Consider the following 24,312-nt stretch of genomic DNA (forward strand, 5'->3'; position numbering starts at 1 on the left):
TTCCATTGCTTCTCAACCTTCCTAATGCCGCAACCCTTTAATACAGTTCCTCATGTTGTGGTGACCCCCAACCATAAAATTATTTTCGTTGCTACTTCATAACTGTAATTTTGCTACTGTTATGAATCATAATGTAAATATCTGATATGCAGGATGTATTTTCATTGTACACAGACCTAAAGTCTTAGTTTAGACTGTTCATGAACAACCATGAAGGCCCTTAACATACGGCCATCTGTTGCATGTAGAGGTCCGGTGTTAAATCTCATGCCTGTTTATAAACAACCATGAAGGCCCTTAACATACGGCCACCTGTTGCATGTAGAGGTCCGGTGTTAAATCTCATGCCTCTTGGAGCTTGTGTGTGGAAGAGACTCCCTTAGGTGGGGAACTGACCTCCCAGCGCCTTGTGCTCTGTGTCTCTTCACTCATCGCTAGTTTTGCAAGAGCTTACAAAGTGTGTACTTTTTTTTTCTTTAATCAAAACTGCTTTACGTGTGGGGGACAGAAAAATCACCATAATGTGATAGATTGAAATTCAGTTCAAGTTGAAAGGGTGGTTAACCTGTGATGTGAGGCAATGTACAGGAAACATGCGGTTTGGGAGTAAGCCAGGAGCTTGCACAAACGTTTCCGCACTCACGAACTTGGGGATTTGTGAGTGCCTCTGGACATCATCAATCCTCGCAGATGTCGAGGACCTATGTACCGTCCAAAAGAGGCCAAGAGGGAGCTAGTGTACAGGAATGTGACAGGGAGAGGGTATCATTTCCCAGAATTGGCCTAACCTTATTTGAGCAACATCAGGAGAAGGGAATAAGAGCTTACAAATCTCCACGCTCAGCACAATTACTCCTGCAAAAAATTATTTGTACCTTTGATCAAGGATCTCACCGAGTTGTGCACATTTTTTTTCTTCCTTACCCTACAACTCCCTTTCACCTACAAAATTGTTCCTCTATAGTTTATGTTGCATTTGCAGCGAGTCTGTTGTAGAGTTTAAAAGACCTGTTTCTTGTCTGCTTCTCTTATGAAACCAAGAGAGTTGACCTCTCTTACTTTCCCTAATGATCCAGAAAGTGTTTCCTCTGGCAGGACACATTCTTAGCAGAGGGAGAAAAGCAGTCTGCCTCTGGTTCTCTAGGGAAGGTGGATTGGTCAAGAGACTTAGGAAGATCCTAATGGTCCAGCTACCTCCCGACAGAGGCTCCAGGTCCAAGAACAGATGGGCTCCGTCGGGAAGCAGATGTTGTCTGCACTCCTTCTCTGGCTTGGCCTCTTGTGGTCACCAAGGGGTGTGAAGGGGTCAGTGTGGATGTGTAAGGCATTTCTATTTTAGAACAGTTTACTTCTTACCAGAGTTATTTATGTGCCTCACTCAATAGATGCTAAGTTCCTGGAATCAACGACTGCATCTTCTTTTTTAATCTCTGCACTCAAACTACTAAAAACTACCAGAGCTTTTCTCCTGGTCTGCACTGAGGAAAGATATTCCTGTTACAGGGTAGGAGAGAGATTGTAGCTTTGGAATAAGACAGAATGAGGGTGGACTCCCAGCTCCATCACTGACCACCCTCTTGAGCTTTAGAAGAGTTTTTTAAAGTCTATGAGTTTCAATTTTTTCATCAGTAGACGGGGCTAATAATACATAATTATAGGTTTGTTGGGGAATTGAAACTGATATTGTGTGTAGAACCCCTGGCACAAAGCTTGACACAGTAAATACTATTGCCCTCTCTGTTCTGTGGCCCTGACTGAGCTGAATGCCCTCACTCTGGAACCAGGGCTGACTAATCCTGCACAACTACCCAGGTGTGCTTGCAGGCTCACTCCCACATCTCACTTTCTGTCTGGTCTCTGTCCGAGCCGATGGGCCAGGGAAAGGTTACCACCTTCCGAGCAGAGTCTAACAGCCCGGATCCACGTTCTGATTTTGAAGGCAGCTGCAGAGTTCTCTTCCCTACTCCCTATGATCTATGCGTTTATCTCTAATAAAGTCATTTTTCTTTTGTGGCAGGGTACACAAAATTCATTATGTAATGAAAAGGAATAGGACTGTTTAATCCTGTGGGGATGGTTGGAGGCCAGGGAAGAGCCTAGAAGTCCTCCAACCTGCTTACCACGCGGCCTTCCTCAGGCTGAGCTCAGGGTCTAACACAGCAGGGCCATAGCTGGTGGAACAAGGAAAGGATTTTGCTAGTCCCTCCTTTTTCTGCTAATGTTACTGCTGGTGGCAAAGAGTCTCTAACTTTGGGAGGGCTTATTCATAATCACTAATAAAGCCAATAAAAAGTGCTTAGGAACAATAATGATTGCTTGGGCAACTATTTTAAATATCCGACTGCTGGAAATCGCCCAGAAATGGGGGGCAGACACCAAGGTTTTTAAATATAAATAAATAAGGATCTAGTGTGCTGAGGTCATTGTACTCCCACAAGAAAATTACTTTCAAATTACAACTACATAAAAGAAATAATTGAAAAGATTAATCACACTGAAATAATTGGTCTATTTTACAAGTAATTTGGAGCAATATTCAGTCATTGACATCAATGTCTAATGGTAAAATAGTAATGAATTTCATTCTCTCTAATGTATTTATTTTATTAATGGTGCTAAATGGTGTTGTTACTGCTTATAAATATTTCATAACTTTTAATTCATCAAATGTTCAAATAATTTCTAAAAGCATTTATTAGCTTTAAGTAACTCTTAGTATTCAATATGCGATTGACACACTGCGGGGTAATTTTAAAAATTATTGTTTTGGGTAATGGGAGTCTCTTTGAACGTAGAAGATTAAACCCCAGTTATTAATGAGACCGGAACTCTCGCTGGTGATGAATGAGGGGTTTGGTGAAGCTGTGTTCCCTCTGTAGGTCTCTAAGGCCCCTCTTACAGCCATTCCTTCAAATCTGTGGCTATGAGAAGAGCAAGGTGGACCAAGATAAATTCTTTCCAGAGATGATAAGAGAAATGTCAGTTTAGACATTGGTTTCAATCCACTACTTCTCCCACACCCTCTTCATGTTTCTGAAGCTGATGGCAGAATTCATACATCCCAACCTCACCTCTTATCTCTGTGTCTTTCATTCTTTGATGGAGGCCTTAATGAGTGAAATGGGCAAACAGATGCAACAGATGGACAGTGGAAGGAGAACAGGATTTTCGTAAGAAAAGCATGGGTTTAAATCCTACCTCAGTTGCTTGTGTGCTACTATGTGTCCATTACATCCTATGGTATTAAATAATTCATGGATGAAATGAAGACAGTGGTACCCATCCTGGCCCGTGTGAGTTAAGTATGATAGTGTGACATGGTGTCTGCATCCTAGTGGGAAATCAGCCAGGATTAGTTCTGCCCCTTCTTGAGTCTCCCAGTGGCTTTGCGACTCTTAACTGACCATGGTTCAAACAATTGATATGAGTCATCAAGAAACACTGGGTTAGCAGTAAATTGCTCAACTCAGGGGCTTGGTGAGGCTTAAGGATGTTCACTGGAGGAGGGAAGGTAAGTCTGCTCTTGGTGTTCTGCCCCACAGGTCTGAGACCAGGCTGCCTCCAGCGCCTCAGCCACACAGGAATTGGCCAAAGGCATTGGCTGTGGGCAAGTTGAGAGGGGCCAGGATCCAACCAGTGGGTTAGGATCAAGTAGGGCCAGTGATTCTTAGACCTTGAGGATATGTAGTGGTGTTCTGGGAATGTGAAAACCCAGAGTCCACAGAGCTTTGGTTTTACCGGAAGATTGGAGTGGAGGGACATTTTTATATGAAAACCAGCATAGCTATATATTGCACTTTAATGCAAACTACACACAAATTTTAAGATAAAGCGTGAGCTTTAAAGACATTGTCTGCTCGTAGTGATCCCCAGATTCTGGGAGGTGACTTCACCCCTCTCTGCCATTTGGGGCACTTCAAAGGAGATGTTGGGGAAGCACCACTCCAGGAAGACAGAGGGACATGGGTGAGGGAAGGAGCCAGGCCTGGGATCGCCTGCCGAGAAGCTGAGCCAGAGGACAGGTATCCTCTCACTGCAAGTGACAGGTGAGTGGATGGTAGGCAGAGTCCCAAAGTGACACCAGAGACCAGCCTTGGGGCTTAACCCACCAAATCAGGCAGAGAAGGGTTCAGTTCCTAAAACTGAGGGCTATATATTGCACTTTAATGCAAACTACACACAAATCAGGCAGAGAAGGGTTCAGTTCCTAAAACTGAGGTCAAGGTTAGGGTCAGACTAAGTAAATATTAGATTTTAAAGTCCCCTGTGCATTGGCCTACAGCTTCTTAAATTTTCCCAAGGACAGAATTGATCTCAGAGTTGGTTTGGTTTGGTGTTCCTGTTTTGTTTTGTTTTGCTTGAAGAGGGATATCAGGAGAGGTACTAAACTTGTATCTGAAGAGCTGGGAGACATTTTAGTTCTGCTCTGCCCAGACCCCTGGTCAGACCTCCCCACACCTGGAGCTGTGGGACCCAAACACCGACATCCTCCAGAGTGGAGGGCCAAGCACAAGGGCTGAGGGAGCTGCTTGCTGGCTGATGGCATAGGCTGGGAGGATGGGATACAATGCTTTTTCTCCTTTACTAATGGTTATTTTGAAGTTTGGGGCATTATCTGCCTTCAAGTTATGCTGCAAACATGGTTTTGTGGAACTTTAGTTTGCCTTCCCAGCTGTGATGTGTTGGGGAGGAAACACTGGGAGGCAGTTACGGGGCACCTGCCCAGAAGGCCCTGCAATCACAGCTTGGAAACCACAGGGCAATTGCTCCGTGATCCCTCCTTCCCTCCATCCAACGTTCTGGGATTCTCTGTGTGGCATTTGGGTCGATGTACAGTCTTTTGGATGTTGCTGCTTCTGCTCTTTCATTTAGCTCTTAGCCAGCATTTTGTGTCTATAAAATGCTTAACAAACATTGACTAATTATCCCTCATTAATCATTCATGCAACTGGTAGACCAGGGTCTTATCATTTCCTTCAAGAACAGGCATGTAATATCCTGTCTGAATCCCAAGTCACATGCAGGGGGGTGATGGGGCTATCATGGCAGCACTGGGATCCTCCCCAGCTCACAGGGGGCCTGGGCCGGAAGGTAGGCATGGGCTCCATGAGGCTACCTCCTCACTAGGATGCCTTTTTGCTCTAATGAACAGGAAGGACAAGCCACATCACGGGCCAATGGCAGCTGAGAGGCAATAAGCTTTAATTAGAGGCTTCTTCCTGGAAATTCACATGAACATAATAGTCTGTTGTCTTAAAAGGCCCAGAGAGGTTGAATGCCTCAACTTTCTTTTGCTTTTATAAGCTGATCCTTTTAGTCATATGAAATCTGAATATAATGAAAACATTGGCTCTAATCAGCTCACCAATGCTACAGGGACAGATAGTCTGGGTCAGGAGGCAGCCTCTGTGGAGGTGAATGGTTCAGAAGCCCACAGCAGGGCAGGTGAACGAGTTGTCCCAGGTGGGAACAGCAGTAGAATGACCTCCAGAGAGGGTCACTTTGGTTGGGAGGCCTGGGACTCATTCCCTACATTCCACTCCCCAAGATCGAGGAGACCGTGAGGAGCCTAAAGCCTCTGCCTATGGATTTGGGTTCTGAGTGTATAAAGCTGGGGTGAGACATTCCTAGGATTACATTATTTGGATTAGAACAGAAAGCAGAAAATTATAAGGAGAGATGGTCTCTATTTGCATTTTATCGTACCATCTTTCTTTCTTGTTAGTGCACAGACACAAACTCTTACGTGCTGGCTTTCACCCGCTCTCTCCCTAATATGTATGCATACTAATGTTAGAGGGCTATCCTCCGTTCGCTCCCATCTTCCCCCTGGCATGGCCCCTTTATCCATTTCTCTCTCCACCCTAACCTGTGGCTGTATGTAATGCCAAAGCATTTACTCAATTCACAGAGTTATAGCAGTTATTTATTCTGTGTGGTAAATAAATAAAGGCATACCCATCATTTCCCTTCTCAAATGTTTGTGACCAGGATCTCATGACCAGCCTCTCCCTACATCGCAGCATGAGAGTGTCTCCCAGTGTTGAGTCTCAGTGTCTTCCTGGCAGGGGCCCAGAGGTGGCCTAGATGGTGTGGGCAGACCTGCAGAGGACTTGTGGATGGAGTGGGAGCGATCCGTATGGACTAGATGACCTGCAGACAGGACTCACAGGGTGGGCCTGATGACCAGAGACCAAGAGGGAGTGGTTCTGCAGAGGCCAAAATGGATAGCTCTTATCAGGTGGCACAGAAGCCTCCCATGTTTCTCACCCCCAAGAGGAATGGGAAGGAGAATGGAAAGGAAAGAATTCTGAACCATCAGATTCTGGTTGAGAAGATTTAAAATTAGTAATTCTTCATCATTCTGTTTATAGCCCATAATAATGAGGATTATGAGATTGGGTGGCATATTTAAGAACTTAATTTTGTGCTGTCTATCCACAAACTCTTGGCTGCCCCCTCTACTATCCTGATCTATTGAAGAGCCCAGAGCTCACGCCGGGACACATGTCATTTTGCTTGCAAGTCCCCTAAATCTTTCTGGTCTTTCCCTCTTTTCGCCACCCCACCAGGCCAAGCTCCAGCCAGGAAATGCACAGACCTCGCTCTCCTAACAGGGCTCCTCAAAGGCTCACCTTCTCTAATCATCTGACCAGTGCCCTGAGCCCCAGCTCTCCACCATCCATATTCTGAGGAAGAGAGTGGCAGGGATGCCTGAGTAGGGTTTCAGTTTCTTTGACAATGAAAACTAGGACACGTGTAAAGATGATGGTTGGCTCTTTCCTCAAGGACAGTGTGTCCCTCAGAGAGAACTGGCAGGATTTCTATCAGCAGCTTCCTCTTAGTGCAAACGTGTTAGGGCTCCCAGCTTTCCGGGCACGGACATGAAGCCCATGGCGAGTTGACCTCCTTAGCTGGCCCTTCTCCATCTCAAACCCTGCCCTCATCTCAGAGATGCCTCCATGCTTCTAGCTGCACCATTTCCTTTCCCAGGAGGCCATGGGGAGACATTCCTGAAACCAAAGTCTGTCGGCCCTCCTGGGTATTATTGTTACCCAAGCTGGGCATTTTTTCCTGGTCTGAATACACCAGGTGTCTGTGATGGAGGTTGGGAAGCTATCTGAGACATATGTATCTGGAGAGAAAGCCTCCCTTTAATAAGTCTGTGATCATGAAAGACTCCAGTTCAATGTAGAACACTAGCTCAGTAATGTTTAGATTTTTCCCATTTTGATTCTGTTTATAGCCCATAATAATGAGGATTATGAGATTGGGTGGCATATTTAAGAACTTAATTTTGTGCTGTCTATCCACAAACTCTTGGCTGCCCCCTCTACTATCCTGATCTATTGAAGAGCCCAGAGCTCACGCCGGGACACATGTCATTTTGCTTGCAAGTCCCCTAAATCTTTCTGGTCTTTCCCTCTTTTCGCCACCCCACCAGGCCAAGCTCCAGCCAGGAAATGCACAGACCTCGCTCTCCTAACAGGGCTCCTCAAATCCCTGGACTTGTGTACAAAGATGAAAAGACCCAATTCCCTCAGAAAAATATAGACTGAGTAACCTGTATGTAGGCCAAGCCAACTACAATCTAGACAACCATGTAGAACTGCGTCTTAGATCCAGAGGTGATGGTAGTCCATGAGCTCATAGATCTAGAATACACGTCCTGGTAGAGGTGGCGGATTCATGAGGGTGTGAGTCAAGGCCAGATGACTTCCACCTTCACTTTCAAGTCAAGAGCCCAACCTCTTTGGGGCTGAGTGGTGTGAGCTCAAAGAGGCACCGCTTGGTGGAAAAGGCCACACCTCCAGTTGCCTGGATATGTTCTTTCCTAAGAAATAGCCCAGCAGCAATAGATGAAGGCCCCCCAGGAAGAAGAAAGCCAAAGTGTGGTCTGTACTCCCAGAGGAGAGACATTCCTGAGAGCCACTGACTTGGTGTTAGTAACACACCAGGCTCTGCCTGAGAAGAGAGCCCTGCAACCCCACGCTCTGAGAAAAACATTCTAGACGGCCTGTGTGAAAGAGAAACTTAGGCCAACCCACTTCTACTGGGGACCTTGGAGAGAAGAAGAGGCAGGTGCAAAAGAAACAGAAGGGAAGGGAAAGGAAGGGGGAGAAGAGGGTTTTGTTTGCTTGTGGTGGAGGTGGGGTGGGGGGGTCATCTCCTGTTTGCTGGCACTGTGGTAGGTAGGTCCTGGACAATATAAATACGAAGGAAACTAAGCTAAGTCTCCTGGTCTTAAAGCACTCAGTCTAGTGAGTAAGACAGACACGGAAGGCGGTGATTACAGCACAGTGCGGCGAATACAGGTAAAGGTGTTTCACAGCACTGGAAATATGGAAGTATTTCCTGAGTAAAGGAAGATCATTCTGCAAAGCTATACAGAGGGTGCTGCATAACAGAAGAACACAGAAATTCTCTCATCTCATGAGACCATCCAGTTCCATGAGGCCTCCTAACACTCCTTCCCTCCCCCAGTAGAATTGACCCATTCCCTTTGCGGTGGCTCCTATTAGTCTTTCCACACCTCATCACACATCAGACACTCGCCTCCTTCTAAAATACTATAAACTCCTTGCATGCAAGGATCATGTTTTATTTAAATTTTATTCATGTTTAGCACCACAACTTACCCATCTTTAGCATATAGAATAGTGATGTACAATATTGTGTGTCAGATTATTGGGTGCTAATAAGTGTTTATTGGAAGGCAGGGAGAGAGGGATTTTAAGCCTCACTCAAGCATATTTTCCCATTAATTTTTAAACAGAGTGGGAGGGAGGAAAGAGGGAGGGAGGGAGAGAGGGAGGGAAAGAAATAAGGAAGGAAGGAAAGGGGGAAAGGAAGGAAAGAGGGAGGCAAGGAAGGGGATAAGGAAAGAAAGAAGAGGGGACATGAATTTCTTAAACCTCCAGCACTTATTTCCATAACCTCCTGTCATTCTGCATTTGGCCTCCTTCCAATAGCTCCTTCTCCAGGAGTCTCCCTGCCCCCCATTCTCTTCTAATTCTCCTCCTCCCCATCCATCCTTCCCTCTCCCCTTTCATCCTTTCCTTCATCATTTTCTTCTCTAATTTTCCATTACTTTAGTGGGGTCAGAGGTCTGATATGGATCATGAAAAACAATGAAGTGAGGAAAGAATGAGCCAAATATGATTTTTTTCAATGGCAACCTGTCTTCATAGCTTTAGATCAATGAGGAGCAAAGAAGAACCGGGTCCAGTGCCTCCACAGCCTTACTCTTTGGGGTTGGTGGCTGTGGACAGGGCACAGTCTCCAAGGATTGTGTGGCCAGTCTGTTTTAAGAGTTTCCAGCCCAAAGCAAGAGTCATGGAGACCCCCTGCTCTGCTCATAAGGACACCACATGGTGACATCCAACTGCAGACCCCAGAGGAATCACCTAGCCCAGCCTCCTCACATTACAGCTTAGGAAACCCAGGCACCAGTGAAATTCAATGACTTACCCAAGGTCACACCAAAAGTCACAGCTGAGCCCAGTCCAGAACCCCCGTCTCCTGACAACTAGTCCAGTGTTTTTCTCACTGTAATGCATTGCCTCTCACTCCGGTGATACATTTCCTGCGTGCCAGGATTGATGCGGCCTACGCGCGCACGCGCGCACAGAGGGAGTCATTCTTCCTGCCGAGAAATGCATCCAGTTATGGGGAGGAAGGTGACAGCTGTTTAATAGCAGCTCTGTGGGATGGTTCTGGACTTGGAATGTGGAGTATTATCTCCTGCTAATGCGTTAGAGGAGACACAGGGAAACAGCATGCAATTATCCAAATGGCTGTTTTTCCCGGATACTGAAACGAATTCTCCCGCCCTGGTGAATAATGCTGAGGGGTCTTTAACAATCAGTTTATGCCCCATCTGAAAGCTGTCACCACTCCTAATAGCATGGGGACCAGTTTTGCCAATCAGGGGTATCGATTTAAGACTGCCTGCGAGATCAGCCTGCAGGTTCATCAGTTTCCTGAGGCTCTGGAGAGTCTCCCCAACAAGGAGCATCCGGGGAGACTGCTGCTCAGCCCTGACAGCATGGCCTCCGGGAGCCTCCCTCCTATATGGCCATTCTTCTCCACTTCTCTTTGTCTTTCCGCGCTCCTGGCAGCCTATTGGTTCCAGGCCCCAGTGACAGGGTTGCACAGGGAGTGGATTTAGAAGAACACTCTATTCTTAGAAAAACCCAGAGCAAGTGGGCTTCCTACCACCCTCTTTAAGCCAACCTCATGTACAAGCACCTATACTATAGAGCACATAAATCGAGTATAATTAATTCATCTCATCCACCTAGAAATGACTTCTCTAAATGTCTGCAGGCTTTTATTTTCGCCACCATTATGGTGCTTCCGTTTTACCACAGTTCCTAGTTATTTGTGCTCCTGGCACACCTGCCCTAAGATTGCTAGTCTTTGGGGATAAGAATCAATGAATCACCTCTGTATTTCCGCAGCACCAGACGCCCACCACAGAATCATATACAGGGGAAGCTGCCCAAAGAGCAGAATCTTAACATGAAGTAACTGACAAAAACATGTTTCGTACAGGGCTTTTGGAAAAGGTATCCATTGTGTGCAGGGGTGAGCTTTTTGTAAGAAGCCCTGGGTAATGTGTGCCCTTTGTACTTCCTGCTGCCCAAAGGCCAGTGGCTACACAGGGGCTAGAACCCTGATGGGAGACGACTGGCTAGCCAAGGTCAAGACAGCATGCAAACTCTGCAGCAGCTCCTTTTTCAGAAAGAAAGGAAACAGAGCCACCTCTGGCTGTCGTGGCACCTGGGGCCCAGGAGGCTTGCTCTTGGCTATGCAGACCCTTTCCCATCAGGGAGGGTCCGTGGACTGCAGAGGGCCAAGGTCATCTGAGCTAAGCCAGGAAAGCCACAACTCATGGCTTCAAATCTGGCCAGGCTTTCAGACCGTGGGCACTGAGTGCCCTGGATATAAGAACGGTGTTGAAATGCGCATCTTCTTCCTCACACTGATGAGGAAGCATTTGGACAAAGTCTGCAAAGACATGGGCACCACCCAAGGGCCACGCTGCATGGGCTCTGTGTTAGGTAAAGTTCTCTCTAAGAAGAGGTGAGAAGGCAGTGAGACCACCCAACCAGCCCTCTGCTCAGGATGTTTTCAGTCTGGGGATGAGCTGGGTGTCGCTGGCTGCCTTCTGGGAGGTGAGCTGGCTGGCACAGCTCACTAATGATCCGCTGAGAGCTTCTATGAATTGAGTCTCTGGAAGTCCAACTAGAGTGTGTATTGATCCCGAAGTCACCCTCAGGTGGAACAGCCATAAATTACCAGTCAGCTTTTATTACGTGAGCGACTTTCACATTCTAAGAGTTTGACTTTCTCCCTTTTATTATCCTAATGAAATACCATGACTTGACCTAACTCACCACAAGAAAGCGTCCGGGGAAAAGGGAGGAGGATTTCTGGGCTAATTGCCTACGTTCCTCACTGAGAAGAAGCTCACCTGCCAGGAACCCTGCTGTTTGGAACAATCTGGAAACTGAATGGCATAGCGCCGGTGAAATTTGAGGGGATGAAGTCTGGAATTAGGGTGCAGAGGAGCACAGGGCCAGCCCAAACAGTCCCTTCTTCATGGGATGGGAACCGGCCGCAGAACAAACCCTGATTTGCCCATCCAGGGAGACACCAGTCCCAGTTAATATGTATACAGATAACCACAGGGGAAGGGCTCCTTTTAAATTCTGTGTGGGTCATCCATGCTCCCACATATACCTAGGATATTCCTCATTGTTTATCCCTTAGTTGAAAAAGACCTATGCCAGAACCATTTATTTATCAATCCCCCCAACATTTATTCATTGTCTGTGAGTGTGCGCAGTGGGGAATTGCTGGTCCTCACAGAGCTTGTCTGGTAGAAAAGGAGAACATGTGACAACTAATTACAATGGAGCGAAGCATCACCGAGGGGCAAGATCGGGGAAGTGAAGGAGCAGGTGATTCCAAGTGGGAGATGGCGCCGGCACCGCCTCTCAGCCTCATGCAGTTTATTTTGTGGAGATGAAGCTGAGAAGCTGCACAGAAAGGTGGGTACCCACAGGCAGAGTAAATCCACATTCGAGTGGAACCGGTGAACAATCAGCTTGCCTGACACTTGAGCAAACTCAAGATTGAAACAGTTCCCTCGGAGCCCTGGGAAGAATTTGCTGTCAGCCCGATTGCTTCCTGGGGGCCGTCTGCTGGAGACTTTTCTTCTTACGTGGAGACAAACAAGACCAAGAGCCCTAAACAGGATCAGGCTGACTCCCCAACATTCTGCACGAGGCTCAACTACTTACCGAGTTGGGAGTTTTCTTTATTTTTCACCTTAGACCAGAACATTTATTAAAAATTATAGAACTTGATCAGTCTGATCCATCACCAGAGATTTAAATCCTATCTAATAAAAAGGGAATATGTTAATTGACCCTCATGCCGTCGCAAAGATGGTGGCAACCACAGCCAATAAGGAGGGAATATGCTAATTGACTGCCCCGCCCTCAAAGATAGTGGCGCCCAAGCCAATAAGGAAGGAATATGCTAATTGACTGTCCCGCCCTCAAAGATGGTGGTGTCCATAGCCAATAAGGAGGGAATATGCTAATTGACTGCCATGCCCTCAAAGATGGCGGCACCCACAGTCACCAGATGGCAGCACCCAGTCCCCTCAGCCCCGCTGGGGCGCCCCGCTGCGGCATGCCTGCCTCCAGAGTCCCTCAGTCCCATCAGCCCCCCAGCTGCCCAGGGCTGGCCCGAGGTGCAGGCAAGCCTCGGATGGTGGCTGCCCAGCCACCCAGGGTCGCCTGAGGCTCAGGGAACCAGGGCCGGCCAAGGCTTGTGCTGCCAGCAATGGCAGCAGCAGAAGTGTGATGGGACATCACCTTCCCCTGATCGCCGGGTCGCCTCCCACCCCTGAGGGCTCCCGGACTGTGAGAGGGGGCAGGCCGGACTGAGGGACCCCACCCTCCATTTCATGAATTTTCATGCACTGGGCCTCTAGTTTTCAAATAAATAAGATAAAATATCTTATGATATTTATTATCCTATTTATTATCATTTATTGCTTATTTCAAAGAATAGCGCCTATCTCAGAACAGTGGACATTGTTGCTTATTTCAAAGAATAGCGCCTATCTCAGAACAGTTATTCTTTTCTTTTGCAACATTTGTGGGTTTCCTTGTATAAATAGTTCATGAGGTAACAAAAACTTCAGAGGTGCCTGGCAAACTCAGTGTCATATTGGTTAGGAACTCTGGCTCTGGAGTCGATGTTCTAGGCCAGGGGTGGGCAAACTTTTTGACTCGAGGGCCACAATGGGTTCTTAAACTGGACCGGAGGGCCGGAACAAAAGCATGGATGGAGTGTTTGTGTGAACTAATATAAATTCAAAGTAAACATCATTACATAAAAGGGTACGGTCTTTTTTTTTTTTTAGTTTTATTCATTTCAAACGGGCCGGATCCGGCCCACGGGCCGTAGTTTGCCCACGGCTGTTCTAGGCTCAGGTCTCCATTAGGCGGTTTACCAGCAGTCTGAACTTGGCCATCCTTTGCTTCTCTTCATCTCAACTTATCTGTAAAATAGTGATAATAGTGTCTACCTCATAGAGATGCCATGTGGAGTAAATAAGAGATTGTATATTTTGTGTTTATCATAGTGATTAGTACATAGGGAGATTTGATAACTAGTAATGACTCTTTTTAAGGGCCTGGGAAGGGCCAAGCCACTAGGATGCCATTAAGCATTTCAGAAATGGAGGCAAGAGTTTCTGAGATACACCCTTGACCACCATATACAAGAAGAAAACTCTTTCCACCCACCCCAACAGGAAGGCCTTGCTAAGGCAGCCTGCAGATTCTAAAGGAGATGGCTAACATGAAAACATACCAGGTCGAATCCCAGCGGGAGCTTGGCACTTGACATGAGAGACCTTGGACATCCCAAATGCCAGGGAGGCCAGCGGTGTCACAGTACTCACCTGTGACCTGGAGGACAGAACATGAGTGAATCTGGCCATGGTATGACCCTAAATAACGCAGGCGTTGTCCAGGAACGTTTGCCAAGACTGCTTTAACATCAAATACTAGTATACCTGGTCTTCCTAGAAGCTAGAAGCAATGTCACATACTGTGTGGAGGGAGAGACCGCTCTCCCTGGGAGAGTCCCAGGAGCCTTGGATGTAGCACAGTATGAGTGGGGCCTTGCCGGTGAAACTTGACAGAGAGAAAAAGGGTGATCCTAGAGCGGAGACAGTGGGGACGGTGATGAGGAGGAGATACGGACACAGTGCTAACTAACACAGCAGCGCCACCATCAGTAGTGCTGACCCACATCCAGATCTGGCCAGGAACCAACATGCACTAAGTACACTAGATGGGGTATCTCACACTCCTCAGCATAACCCATACAGTAGCTCATTATCCCAGTTTTAGATGAGAGAACCTAAGAAGCAGGGGCTTTCATTAGAACTAAAGTGTAAAAACGAAGTTGAGAGCCCGGGCCTGGTTGCATCTTTTCATTCAATTTGATGGAGAAAAAGCCTGGGGCTTGCTTAGCAAACCGTGAGTGATGTGGGGTGGCTAAAGGTCCAGAGGGTGGGACTGGGACTTTTTGAGGAAAGTTAGACTGTCCAGGGTGGGTTACAAAAGGTGGGGAAGGCTTCAGGCACTGAGGTTTCAGCTCATACCCAGGTATTCTTCACCCTTGGCTGACCTTCTCCGCCCCAGGCAGCCCGGAGTGAACAGCACCAGCAGCCACCTGGGAGCCCATGCTGTGTGCGGGCCCAGATGGTGCACTTGATTGTCTTTCTTTCTTTAGATGTCATCTTCAGCATAGTTGAGTGAGTCTCCCACCAAGGTGGGTCTGCTCAGTCTCCCATCCCAAAATCAGACAGAAGGAGTGGAGTGAGTTTGGTTTATGAAGTTTACTTATTTCTTGATTCAGCCAACTCTGAGCAAGTAGCTTCTGATAAATTTCAGGACAGAGGCAGACAAGTGCAGAGGGTAGAAGGGAATAATTCACGTCTCACAATTAATACTTTAGTGAAAATGTTAGTTGATTTTCTAACACATTTTACCTGGGAATGTTCCCCCTAATTAAATCTGAAGTGGAAAAGCAATACAGCATAGAAGTAAGAGTGTGGGTTAAGAGTCAGATTGCCTGAATTCAAATCCTGGTGCCACCCTTATTAGCTTGTGATGAGAAGGAGTTGCCTGACCTCTCTGAGCCTCATTTCCTCAACTGCAAAAAGGCAGTTAATTATACTACCTCCTTTCAGGGTCATAAGAAGAGAAACTGAGTCGATACTTGTGAAGCCTCAGCGTAGAACCGGGCACATGTTCAGTGCTCAGGAAAGGTCGGCTGCTGTTATTCTGTGGAACAGGCAGAAGCCTGGCTTCCCAGGTTGCATTGTGACTGAGGGGCCTGCAATTCCACCCCTTCAGCCTCTACCCACACTCCCATGCAGGCTCTCGAGGTACCTCTGCGGTTTCTGGGCAGTGGCGATCCAGCAGATGTTTAACAACAGGCTCTCCAGGAAGGTAGAGAGGGAGCCCTGGTTTCAGCATTTGCTGGTCTCTGCCTTGTGAACACTCCCAACAATGACCCATTTTAAGCAACCACCCTGAGGTCACGGCACACAGACAGGAAGAGATGCAGGCACGTGACTGGCTTCAGCACACCAGTGGCCCTGGATCCCAGAATCAGGGACATCCTTCCCAGCCCTGGCTTTGTATGTCCTACCTCAGGGTAGCCCACACTTTGGAGGCAGGCCCTCCACTCCTGCTGGCAGGCAAGCATCAGAGAACAGCAGAGTTCCGAGCAAGAACAGAGTTTGGAGAATTCGGGGTCTTGGTTTTATGCCTAATCCAGAAGGTGATGTGTCTGACAGTTCAGTGACTCTTAATTAGATGAGACTGAATGAACAGAACTGCTTCCTGTGGCCACAAGGCTTTCCCTCCGAGCGCAGCCGCTGCATTACTGCTGGGCCCACTAGGCATCAGCCGCAGCTAAGGGATAGGGATGTGGTATAGTGGTTCGTATGGCAGAGGCCTTCAAGGACGGGTGTGTGTGTGTGTGTGTGTGTGTGTGTGTGTGTGTGTGTATGTTTAGGGGGAGCACAGGCCAGGATGGGCTGAGATCCTTGGATTTACAAACTCAGCAGTTACCCTCGTAGAAGGTAATGGAGAACAAAAAGATCATGTAGGAAAGCTCTGGACTGGGAATGAAGGGGCCTGGGTTTTAGGCCCAGAACTGAGGCTTTGTTTCTTCTTCTGAAAATAGAATCATGATGCCAACCGTGCCTTTTTCATAGGAATAATGTAAAATCAAGTGAAATAATATCTGTGATCACTCTATCCAGGAGGAGAGAAGAAGTGGCAGAACACCCACAGGTTGGCCAAAGAACTCAGAAACAAGTCAGCTACTAGGGCAGGTGTCAGACACCCACTCGTGTCACCACCAAGAAAAGTGGGAGCATGGTGAGGGTCTCCATGGCCTGGGACTGGACCCAGAAAGCTGCAGGTGCCCCCTCTGTCCCTGTGTGCGGGAGCAGACAGCCTCTGAGTGTTAGCTTTCTCTATGTCTAAAATAGATACAGTGAGAAGAAAGGGTGAAGAACAAGAGGAAGAGTTAGTGCGGTGTCCCACACGGTCCTGCTCCGGAAGGGCTACTCCGCTCTTCCTGCTCAGATGAACAGCTGCCCCGGCCCCAGATCCACACCGGGACCTTTCCGCAGACCCCTCACAGACAGCACTGCCTCAGCTTTGAATTCTGAAGAAAGACGCCTGATTGGCCCAGCTGGGCCTTTCGAGCAAGGCCACACAACTCCTGGGTTTTATCAGCTTTTTATTCAATAATGAAAGGAGAGGCCACCAGCCAGGGCACCGGCTGCACCGGTGTCTGCATTGAAGGGTTGAAGACAGCCCAGTGCACTGGACCCCTGCCTCCTGGATGTGGAGTTGTTTTGTGTCTAAATGAACCTCTCTCTTCAGCTGCCACCCCCTACCCTGGTCAGTGCTGTGCCAATTGCCTCTGCGTAATGCGCGATGATCTTCCCACTGCGATTCCTAATGGACTGTTAAGCCAGTGTTGCCCGTGAATCTCAGTCTACAGGCAGCACAGTCACTAACAAATAGTTTGAAATGACTTTCCCTGGATGAGGCCACCGACAAAGAGAGGCCAAAACCCAGGCCGAGACCTACTGTCAAGACATCAGTCAGAATGAGGTCAAGAATGGAAGGACAGGCTGTGCCTCAGGCCAGGGAAACCACTGCTTCCTGGTAATTAGGACCCAGCATCCCCCCCAGAAGAAAGCCGACTCCACTGCCCCCTCCAAGCCAGTAGAGATGGCAGCCACCGCCCCTGTCATCAGGGGCCCTGAGAGTAGCGGAGCCAACATTCATCAGGCTTCGCGCAGTCGGGCCGCACTGAGAGCTGCATGGACACGGCTCATTTGCTCTTCACGAAGTCCTGATAAAGAAGGTTCTTACTACCCCCACCGCACACAGGGAAACTGAGTCTCAGTGAGGGGAAGCCATTTGCCTACGCTTACAAGTGAGAATGTGATGGACAGTCCAACTCTGTCAGCCTGGCTTCAGGGCTCAGCTCGGACCCCTGAGGAGTTCCTAGTGAATTTGGGCCCCTTTCATGAAGCATCTCAGTGAACACTGTTAACATGAAGAGAGCGTTGAATTGGGGTCTGTCCTGACAGAGGGAGCTGTACATAGAGGAACACAGGCTGCCTTCAGATCTGCCTCGTCTTTCCTATGGGATCTGGACAAGAACCAAACCTCTCAGTGGCTTATCACTACCTCTCAGAATTATGGCAAAGACTAACCTCGTAATAGTGTCAAAGTGCTTCAGAAGTCATGACATTAACTACCTGAGCCATTGGTACGTGCTGTCATACCATGTGAATCCATAGTGTATGGAGAACTCTGGTCCTGCTACTGGCTAGCTCATTGAAATGTCCGAACTGGCTTTGTGACTTGGTACCTCTGAGCTTCAGTTTTTCAACTGTAGAATGATACCACTGATCCATGGTCACTTTCTCCCCTTACTTCTTGCTGACCTGATTGTCCAAGTTGTTGCAAAGGCCCAGTGAGCTGAGGCCCGTGGGTGCTCTGAGGACACACAGCTCACCATATGAATGGACAGCATTTATTATGACAAGGGCTGGCGCTCAGATGCCCTCCCCAGAGCTGCCAGCACTTTACAGACACAGCTTATACATTCTCATAAGCAGACCCAGATGGACCACCCTGGGGGACCATCTGGCTGGAAAGAGGTGCCAAGTCAGCCTCGGAGAGATGGGGAGAGTCTGGTTCACTGGGGTGAGGGTGGAATCCTGCAACTAATGCTTTCTGTACCCACCCAACCTGGCACAGACCATGCTGCCTCTGAGAGAAGAGAGTAGACTCCCTCACCCCCAAATCTCCCCTTGTCTGAGGGGCCAGTTCATCAGCTCGCATCAAGTTTATGAGAAATTCTTCAAAGTGAAACAGAAAACCCCGACAGCCTTGCAACCAAATCCAAGGGACAGTCCCTGGGCCAGCACCATCAGTATCTTAATAATCAGACATGCAGGTGATCAGGCTCTGTCTGAGCTGCTGAGTGGGAAAATCTGGGGGTTTTAAGAAGCATAATTTTGGCATATGCTAAAGTTTGAGAACCACTTCTTTGGAGTAAATCCCAGTTACATCTGTGACTCAGGAAAGCACTCTGCAGATGTAGAAGGTTAGCTTTATGGCAGCTCATTTCCTAAGCAGGCATTATTCCCAGGGCTGAGCCTGAAAGGCAGTGGAGGTGAATGTCCCCCCTGTTTTCTCTCCTACGTTCTCCCTACTCTCCAAGTAGTTCTTGCATCATAGGCATGAATAGGACCATCAATCAGTTTTTTTATGTTTTTATTGATTTTTTTTTTTTTAGAGAGAGAGAGAGAGGAAGGGAGAGGCAATAGATAGAAACATCAATGAGAGAGAGAGACATTGATCAGCTGCCTCCTGTACGCCCCCTACTGGGGATCGAGCCTGAAACCCAGGCATGTGCCCTGACTGGGAATCGAACCGGAGAATGCTTGGTTCATGGGTCAATGCTCAACCACTGAGCCACGCCAACTGGGCAACCAGTTCCTTTCTAATTATAAGAGGTAAGAGGAGACAGGCTTCCCAATTCTCTGCTTTGGGGCCCTAAATCTCCTCTCTGCCCTCTAAGAAAGGTGCCAAGGTCTTAGCTGCAGGCACACCCCAGCAGCTCAGAGCATCAGCCCCATCACTTCCTTCCCTGCCTACACACACACACACACCATCCCATCCAAACCAACTGATTATCTGATGATGTTCCATGGTTCTGTTTTGTATCTCTCCCAAGTGCTAATGAGACTGCTCTCGCCTCTCATTGCTACGCAGAGGTCTGCTCTAGACAGGTAGCTGCCTACTTAATAACTGGAGCGTGATCAGAAGCAAGCAGACACACTCTCTGTTCAGTCTGGCATCCCCCAGCATACGGTCATATCTGAGTTGGGAACCTCAGGGGAGGAGATCGTGCCATGTCTCATTTATCTCCACTGTCCCATGTGGCATGTGGAGGATGCTCTGTAGTTATTTTGATTGCGGGCAGTCTGCCCTGGGGTCACCAGCGTGTTACCAGCAGGGCCTGGGTTGAAGGAACACAGAGTTCATTGTGGGGCTGTTACCTTGTGGCCGGCAGTGCCTGCAAGGATGTGGATCTGACTGCTGATGCAGGTCGGGGAGAGCTTAGCACTGGCCTGGGGCAAGCAGGAGCTGCTAACAAGGGAATGTCGCCATTGGCTGGGGTGATAACCAATTGCCATCCCACTGTCTCCATCATCAGCGTCTCTGTGCCCATCAGGAGGTAGCGGGCAAGAGAAAGACCAGGATTTGGATCCTGAAAGACAATTCTAGAACTTAAGAATTTATTGGTCTTGGCTAAGTTACTAAGTCTCAAAAGTTGTTTCTCATCTGGAATATGGAGGGGCTGCTGTGACGCGCAGTGAGCTATCATATGTGATCTCGATAGGGTCACATTCTCTCCTCTCCAGCTCCTCCTACGACTTGATACTTTGAGGTAAGGATATAGGAATGTTAGAGTCCTTATTGTTTCAAATAAGTTGCATAAGGGCTTGTAGAATTAGTAAAAAAAAATAAAAAAGGAAAGTCTGGTCATACCAATATGTGCAGTTAGGCTTGTACCCAGAAGCTGATGGTGCCACTGGCTATTTGGGGTGGCTTCTCAGAAATTTGTCATGAGTCCCTCCACGTGAAGACAGATGCCTCCCCATTGCAGCTCCCAGCCCACCCTCCAGGGTCTGGGCTCTGATTTCAACAGGTGGTATTATCAAGAATGGAGAGTCACCAATGAGCAGGAATCATATGATTCCATTTACCTACAATACACACTGCACTAGAGTGCCAAAGTGCAGCCCAGTAGCTGCCTGGGCCCCAAGATGCAGGGAGGGCATGGACTGAAGGGGGCATGACAGTTCCTTGGGGATGATGGAGATGTTCTGTAATTTCTTATGGTGATGATGTCACAGGTGTATATCACTGTCATGCTGCCTGGCCAGTGTGCCCTCCATCCTGGAGAGCCAGAATTTAGCAGAGGTAAGGTACCAGGGCTTCAGAGGAATTCTGAGTCCTTCCCCTCAAGCAGGGTCAGAGGGTCCCACCCTTAGAATATTCCAGAAGGTGTACTTGACTGGTACCCAGAAGATCACAATTCTAGTCCCTCTCTACCCCTTGCTACCTATCTGACCTTGAACCAGCTTCCTTATCTATAAAATCAGGTGACAGTAAAACGCCAGAGGGCTATTATCGGGATCAAATGAAAGCATTTATGTTTTTGAGCTTTAAACTATGGAGAGTACTGAGCAAATGAAGGTCTTTTATTCTGCGTCGCTCTTCAGGGGAGCCAAGTGAGGTCAGGGGAGCAGGTGTAGGCCATATCTGACCATCAGGGCAAGAAACTGTGAGAGAAATCACCCCATTGATTGTAGCCAAGACCCGGAAGCATGCTGCAGAGTGAATGACCAGCTCTCAGGGACTGCCTGGCCAGGTCAGCTGCCTCGATTCATTCATCTCCTCCCAGGCAGAGATTCTGACAGATGGATGCAAGAATTGCTTCCTAGTTCACTGAGTGAAATGGACGCAGGGAATAGTTTACAGCTATCTCTGAGCCAGTAAATCCCAACTCCTCTGCGCTGTGTTGTGTCTGGGACACATTAAATCTGGCATAAGACGAGACATAAAATATAGCGGAGTTTAGCTGATTTGTTAATTTAGCTGTCAGTGGAAATCAGATGTTGAGATTCACTGCAGTGCAAAGTAGCAATTTGTGCCTCTGTTAAAAGTGCGGTCTAAACCGTGATTTAGAAGCCTTGCCAGGGCACTGTGGGCGTCTCAGGATGTGGCAGCCCTGAGAGGTGTCAACAGCTTGGTAGTTCAGCCTTACAGGGTCCATCTCCCCATCCCTACCTCTGTCCTCACTTGTATCCGCAGGAGGTTCTCAGGCAAATGTGGGTCAGGTGCAAACGAGGTGTGGATTTTTAAAAAACAAAGCTGAGACTCCATTCAAATGGTACCATCCCATGAATTAGTTTTCCTTCTGAAAAGGGATGGAACCCCTGCCCTGCCTGCCTCCTGGAGTGATGGTGAGATAGTAATGAGATAATGGACAGAAAGTGCTTTGAAGAGTTTCATAAATAGAGACGTGGGGTGAATAGGTATCCTTAGAATGTAGGCCTGGGCCTAGGAAAAGAAAGAGGATTCTTCCTTTAGAGTAACTGCTTCCTTTCTCTGATTATAAGAGTTGCATATGCCCACTACAGATCACAGAAATTCAGAGAGGCAGAAAAAGGAGAACTCAAAGCCTTCATAATCCTACAGCTCAGAGGTAGCTGTGTTAACAATGTGATATATTCCTCCTGGATTTCCTTTGTGTATATGAATGGGTTTTGTCATGCTGTTCCAACAGCCTTAGATATAGGTGGGGGGCATTTTTTTTAGTTAATTTATCATGAACATTTTCTCATGTTGGTAAAAGTTCTTCCAAAAAAACACACCTTTGTGTGAGGCAGGCTTCTATTATCACTCCCCTAACACTGGAGTTCTTGCTTTGTTTTCACTTCTATGCTCGTATCATCTACTGTGACTGTTTGGGGGGTCTAAGTACCTGTATAGCTCCCTGTTTCCTCAAGGACGTTTCCTAGAAGTGGAACTTTCCAAGCTTTTCTAAAAAGTTCTGTCAATTTTCATTCTCAGCAGTGATATACAAGAGTCCCTACCTCACTAGTCTTCTGGTACTGAATGTTATTTTCAGATCTTTGCAAAGTTGGTGCAGCCCAGTTTTTAAGATCTAAACCTCCATTGACGTATGTGCGTCAAGGATAGCACTTTTATAGAAAATGGCTAAATGACTGCTATTGTGTTGATGACAGATGCAGGTGAAGGTGTTGTCGACTATAACACTTAGGAGGACCCACAAAACAATTTATCTTGGATCTCAGAGTCAGAAAGAGCATTTATTTTTCCATGAATACTTTGAATCTTATAATCGATCTTTTTTCCCTTTTGCTTGGGCTGCTAGGAAGCACAAAAGTATACGTTAGCCAAATTTTAGTTATCACATAGAAATCTTATGGCACACTTGTACTATTACTCTTCAATCACCCTGATTGATTGATTTATATGCTTTTATTATATATAACTGCAGGTCACCGCAAATCCTTTTTTGAACAATGCAGAAATTGTTAACGTTTTCATCTATTCTCTTCGAAGAGCTTGTTTATTTTCATTGGAGAGAGTAGCTTTGCCATCAGTAGGAGGAACTTTATAAGAAGTTCTGGCTAGTGGTCCTTACCTTCATTTCCTTTCTGAAACATAAACTCAGAGTGATACACATGGAGGTCTCCGGCACCAGCATCTTGGTGATTAACTGGTTCTCCACCGCCCCTCCCTCCCTCCCTTCCCCAACCACCGATGGGCAGGAGACCTCAGAGGCTGGGCATGACCATTTCAGGAAGCAGGCTGTTTAGCCCGAAGATGTTTTGTGCCTGAGCTCTTTCTGAGAGCATTTTCTTTGCTGACCCTACTTTTGACATAAGATATTTCAGGCCAACACATCTTGCCCTGTCAATAACTTGGATGAGTCCCAGTCATCGACACTGGGGTGCCGGTCCTTGGGCCGGAATCTGCACAGGCAAGGAGGCTGTGCTGCAAGCAAGTGGGCAACACCCCAGGCAGGTCCAGAAACAGCTCTGCTGCAGCTTGACGTTTGGCTCACCCCTCAGGTCTGAGCCAGCATCCTCCTTCCCACCTGGCACCTGCCTTCTCCCCTGTGCCATGCCAAGCACTTCAACAGAGAGCCATGAGGGGAAGCCAGCACAGAGCAGCCTCATCAGAAGCCAGGGCCTACAATTTTCCACCCAGAGGCAGGTGTGTGCTGAGCAGATGAGGGGCTCATGTTGGCCCAGAGAGCTCAGCTGACAAGGCCGGCCAGTGGCTGCCACTCTGAGCCCAGAGTGGAGCTTCCTGCCCATTCTCCTCTTCGGTAGGATGGAGTCCCAGGTGGAAACTAGAGAGGGAAATGTTACAAACCAGCCTTCCTCTGGCTGCTTTCCTAAACTCTACTTATCTTTATAATTAGCCTGCAAAAGAAAAAGACATTCTTCTTCAGAAAGAAAAGAAAAATGAACCTCAGAGAGGTGGAACCATCCAAGGTCAGGCAGCTAGTAAATGGCCAAGCTGAGCTTGAACTCGGTCTTCTAACTCCAGAGCCTTCACTCGCTTCCCTGGTTGTGCTGAGGGAGGCAGGAGGGATGGCTGTGGCAGGGAAGGCTGTGACCCACAGGAGAAACCCTGTGCGTCATCTCTACCACGTCACTCACCACAAGGCTGCCTGTCTCCAGGTATCCCGACATGGCCACACTAGGGATGACTGGCTTCACAGACTGTTGGCATGCATTGCAGGTGGCATGGGGGAAGAAGCAGATCCTTGGAGCAGAGAAGGGGAGGGAAGAAGGTGTTTCTCCATCCTTGGGTCAGTCTTGGCTTCACTAAGAATCCACAACACATGAACCTCTGCAGTGACTGCACCTGTGGGCCAGCTGCTCTCAGAGCCCCAAGGACCACCCTTGGGACAGGAGCTGGTGGAGGGCAACAGGAAGAAGCTTGTGATGAGGGAGCTGAGTTAGTGGGAACAGAGCCAGCTCTCTCTCCAGGCCTCACTCTCTGCAGCCATCTGCCAGCCCCTCCCACAGCCCTACCTTCCCAGAATGCCCCTCGC

At 47.8% G+C, this 24,312-nt stretch overlaps 1 protein-coding gene across 1 annotated transcript in view; it reads left to right on the forward strand.

Moving 5' to 3' along the window:
* ALK (anaplastic lymphoma receptor tyrosine kinase) overlaps window positions 1-24,312 on the forward strand; it is a gene marked incomplete at its 3' end in the record, with an annotated part of 551,341 nt that overhangs the window by 434,607 nt on the left and 92,422 nt on the right. The window lies entirely within an intron of this gene.

This window comes from Myotis brandtii, unplaced genomic scaffold (assembly GCF_000412655.1).
Source record: "Myotis brandtii unplaced genomic scaffold, ASM41265v1 scaffold953, whole genome shotgun sequence".
Classification (NCBI taxonomy): domain Eukaryota; kingdom Metazoa; phylum Chordata; class Mammalia; order Chiroptera; family Vespertilionidae; genus Myotis; species Myotis brandtii.